The following is a 4,597-nucleotide window of genomic DNA, read 5'->3' as shown; positions in this document are numbered from 1 at the left end:
TCTCACAATGAGACAGGCTGGGACCTGGGGCCCTTTGCTGCAGTGCTGCAATGCTTGTGCCTGGACACACCTCTCCTCAAGCAACAAAATACAAAGAAACTGACTAAAAATAACTGCCTACGTTTGGGGCAAAGTCTGGACCCAAAAGAGACAAAGAGACCAAAAAGCCCAACTGACACTTTTGAAGAGCCTGGAGCAAAAACAGGATGTTGTGAACAACAGCAGGGGACTGAGCTGCCCCCTGCACACAACACCACCAGCGGGGTGGGCAAAACACCTAAGCCAGCTCTCTGGCCTGAGCCCTGGACACACCCCTACCCTCACCCCATGTAAGGAACAGCTTGCCCCACCTTGGGGAGCGAGCAAACAAAAGAACTGTTGTTTGTTCTCTCTTCCCCCTGCTGCAGCAGGGGCCCCAGTAAAGCCTTGCCTGAATTTGGGGATGTATTTTTAATGCCCACCTTCAGTACTGGAAGCCTGACAACAGAATCGGTCAGCAGATCCTGGGGAGCAGGAAGCCTTCCTGCTGCAGCTCTTGGCTGCTGCCTCTCAGATCCCTGCCCCCAACACTGGGCTGTGTCTCACTTTCTTCCAGGAGAAACTAAGGCCCTGGAGAGAAAGGAGCTCAAGCCACTGTTGAGATTAAAGGAGGCAATGCATGCAAAGCTCTTAGCAAGGTGCTTGGTATATAATAAGCACTCAATAAATGATAGCTAATATTATTATTACTATTACTATTATCATCATTATCACAGGAGGAGGTAGATCACATTTTTGTATTTTTAATATTTATTTTTATTTTATTTTATTGTGGAAAGAACATGTAACATGAGATCTACCTTTTAACAAATTTTAAGTGTACAATATATTATTGTTGACTACAGGTGCAATGTTGCACAGCAGACCTCTAGAATTTATTCATTTTGCTTGAATGAAACTTTATGCCCATTGATTAGTAAGTCCCCATTCCCCCTGCCCCCAGCCCCTGGAAAATACCATTTCCCTCTTTGATTCTATGAATTTGACTATTTTAGATACCTCATATAAGTGCCATCATTGCAGTATTTGTCTTTCTGTGACTGGCTCATTTCACTTAGTATAATGTCCTCAAAGTTCATCCATGTTGTCGAATACTGCAGAATTTCCTTTTTTTTTTTAAAGATGAATAGTCTTCCATTATATGTATATACCACAGTTTATTTATCCATTTATCTGTCAGTGGACATTTAGGTTGTTTCCACATCTTGCTTATTGGGAACAGTGCTACTATGAACATAGGAGTGCTAAAATCTCTTCAAGCTACTGATTTCAATTCTTTCTTTCTTTTTTTTTTTTTTTAAGAATTCAATTAAATATTTATTGAACAAATGCAGAATAAATGAACTAGGGGGTGGTTTTAACCTGAAGATACGATAAACAACTTCAAATATTCAGAGGGCTGTCACACAAAAAATGAAAGACTTGTTCAGTATTTCTCTAAAGGGCAGAACTTGACCCAGGGGCTAAATATAAGCAACCAATAGGTTGATACAAAGTGTATCACTTACTAGCTTCTTTCCCAAACAATGCATTCCACACTTAATCCCTTCTTCTGAAAGGAAACATTACAACTTAATACTTCTCATGAATGTCTTTAATAAGTCGCATTTTCATGGCAAGCCCTCCACTGCCAGCAATGGATGTACTCACACTCTCAGAAAGAAATCTAAAGTTAACAGGCTGGTTTACTAGGGAGATGGTCTTTGTTCCTCAGCTCTATCTCAGCATTTTATATTTGTGATTCTCAGGAGGGGAGAGAAAAAGAGCATATTCTCCAAAGGGGGTGAATCAGAGTCCCCAGCACTTCAGATACTGCCCCTGGGGACAGTCCTCCTCAAACCCCAGATGCATCACTGCAACTATCAACCTGTGGTAGAGATGGGAGTGTGCTGTGAGCCGGGGCAGAAGAAAACAGCTGACAACCACTGTTCTACACGAGGCAGGAGAGCTGCATTTTATGAGTCACTAGGAAATATAAACTGACTGCCTAATACTGACGGGCTCCATCCAAACTGTCAAATATCACAAAATGAGAACTGTTTCAACAACCATTCAGCATGTTTAAGGACAAAATATATATAATATACTTTATATTATATACGTATTTTATCACATACTCAGTAAGGAATGCTGAGGTGCTTAATCCATCCAATAAAATTGAAAATAAAAATTTTACATTTTTCTGTCAGTATTCAGGATGCTGAAGGTGGATCTTGAACTCAGAATGGTAAGTCAGTTTTCGAGGAAGGCCATGTAATCGGTGAGTCTGGCTAACTGCTGTTCACTGGGGATGGGCGGGACGGGGGCAGGCTCTGAAAAGGGAATAAACCTGTTAAAGGAAACACCCAGGGCCCCTGCACCTGGCTTTTTGGGCATGACCATCCTTGTGGTGGAGTCTGCCTGCCATCCTTGTTCTAGGATACCTTTCACAGCCTCTTCCACGGGAAGTCCAACAAAGGCTGCGAAATCGTCGGCGATGATGGACATATATGCCTGAGAGACCAGGGCGAAGGCTCGCCTCCGCGTGGCATCTCTAAGTGCCTCCATGATTGGCTGGACCGTCTCAGATCACGGGTGAGCGCTGATGGTGGTATAGATCCCCGGGGAAATCTCTCTGCCAGATTCTTTGTCCTACCGACCAAATTCCCCCAAGTTCAGAATTTGCAGATTTTATAGCAGGTGGTATTCTTTTCCAAAGATATCTTGCATTATTCATGTCATTATAAAGCAGATATAAAGCTAGAAGCTGACCATACACTGGGGGTGTAGCAATTCCTCCTGGAGCCTCGAGCTCCTGGTTCTCGCACTGATCCAGCAACTTTCTGAAACTAAAGGAACTTTCTGCCATCACCGCCACTGGCATTTTCCCGGCCGGTACCGCCACCGAACCTCCCCACCGAGCCGGACCTCAGACTCTGATTTCAATTCTTTTGGATAAATATCCAGAGGTGGGATTGCTGGATCATTTGGTAGTTCTATTTTTTAAAAAATATTTATTTATTTATTTGGTTGCACCGGGTCTTAGTTGTGGCAGGCGGGCTCCTTAGTTGTGGCATGCAAACTCTTAGTTGCGGCATGCATGTGGGATCTAGTTCCCTGACCAGGGATCAAACCCGGACCCCTTGCATTGGGAGCACGGAGTTTTATCCACTGCACCACCAGGGAAGACCCTAGTATTCTACTTTTAATTTTTTGAGAAAACTCCATACTGTAGTGGCTGCATCATTTTGCATTCCCACCAATAGTGTACAAGGGCTCCAATTTCTCCACATTCGTCTGGGTTTTTTTGATAAGAGCCATCCTGACGGGTGCTATCTCATTGTGGTTTTGACTTGTATTCCCCTGATGATTAGTGACATTCAGCACCTTTCATATACCTGTTGGCCATTTGTATTGTCTTCTTTAAAGAAATATTTATTCAAGTCCTTAGCCCATTTTTAAATTGGGTTACTAGGGTTCTGGGGTTTTGTTTTGTTTTACTATTGATTTGTAGGGCTTCCTTGTATGTTTTGAAGGTTAACTCTGCATCAGGTATATGGTTTGGAATTATTTTTCCCCATTCCATAGGTTGCCTTTTCACTGTGATGATTGTTTCTTTTGCTGTGCAGAAGATTTTTGGTTTGATAAAACCCCACTTGTTTATTTATTATTTTGCTGCCTGTGCTGTTGGTATCATATCTGTGAAATCATTAGCAAGACCAACATCATGAAGCTTTTCCACTAGGTTTTCTTCAAGGAGCTTTACAGATCTGAGTATTACATTTAAGTCTTTAATCCATTTTGAGTTGATTTTTATGTTTGGTGTAAGATAAGGGTCCAATTAAAATTCTTTTGAATGTGGATATCTAGTTTTCCCAGCACCATCTGTTGAAGAGGTTATTCTTTCCCCATTATTTATTGCTAGCACTCTTGCCAAAGATCAGTTGATGGTACATGTATGTAATTATTTCTGGGCTTTCTATTCTTTTCCATTGATCTATATGTCTGTCTTTATGTCAGCACCTTACTGTTTTGATTACTGGGGCTTTGTAATATATGTTGAAATCAGCAAGTGTGATACCTCCAGTTTCGTTCCTCTTTCTCAAGATTGATATGGGTCTTCATGGTCTTTTCTAGTTCCATATGAATTTTAGAACTGTTTTTCTATTTCTGTAAAGAATGCCTTTGGGATTTTGATAGAGATTGAATTGAAACTGTAGATCACTTTAGGTAGTACGGACATTTAACAATAATAATTCTTCCAATCCATGAACATGAGACTTCTTTCCATTTGCTTGTGTCTTGCTAAATTTCTTTCATCAACATTTTGTAGTTATCAGTACACAAGTCTTTCACCTCCTTAGTTGAGTTTATTCCCAAGTATTTTATTCTTTTTGGTGGTATTGTAAATGGGACTGTTTGCCTAATTTCCTTTCCAGATAGTTCATTGTTAGTATATAGAAATGCAACTGCTTTTTATGTTATTTTGTATCCTACAACTTTACTGAACTTGTTCATTCGTTCTAACAGTTTCTTTTAATGGAGTCTTTAGGATTTTCTATATATAAAATCATGTCAT

At 40.8% G+C, this 4,597-nt stretch overlaps 1 pseudogene across 1 annotated transcript; it reads right to left on the bottom strand.

Moving 5' to 3' along the window:
- Positions 1–256: 256 nt before the first annotated feature.
- On the bottom strand, positions 257–2,973 carry LOC309620096 (COP9 signalosome complex subunit 8 pseudogene; annotated as a pseudogene). The gene has a single exon. The product of its transcript is annotated as a COP9 signalosome complex subunit 8 pseudogene (transcript).
- Between the last annotated feature and the right edge of the window lie 1,624 nt (positions 2,974–4,597).

This window comes from Balaenoptera borealis (assembly GCF_965194805.1).
Source record: "Balaenoptera borealis genome assembly, chromosome: X".
NCBI classification, from domain to species: domain Eukaryota; kingdom Metazoa; phylum Chordata; class Mammalia; order Artiodactyla; family Balaenopteridae; genus Balaenoptera; species Balaenoptera borealis.
This window is presented reverse-complemented; position numbering and strand designations above follow the sequence as displayed.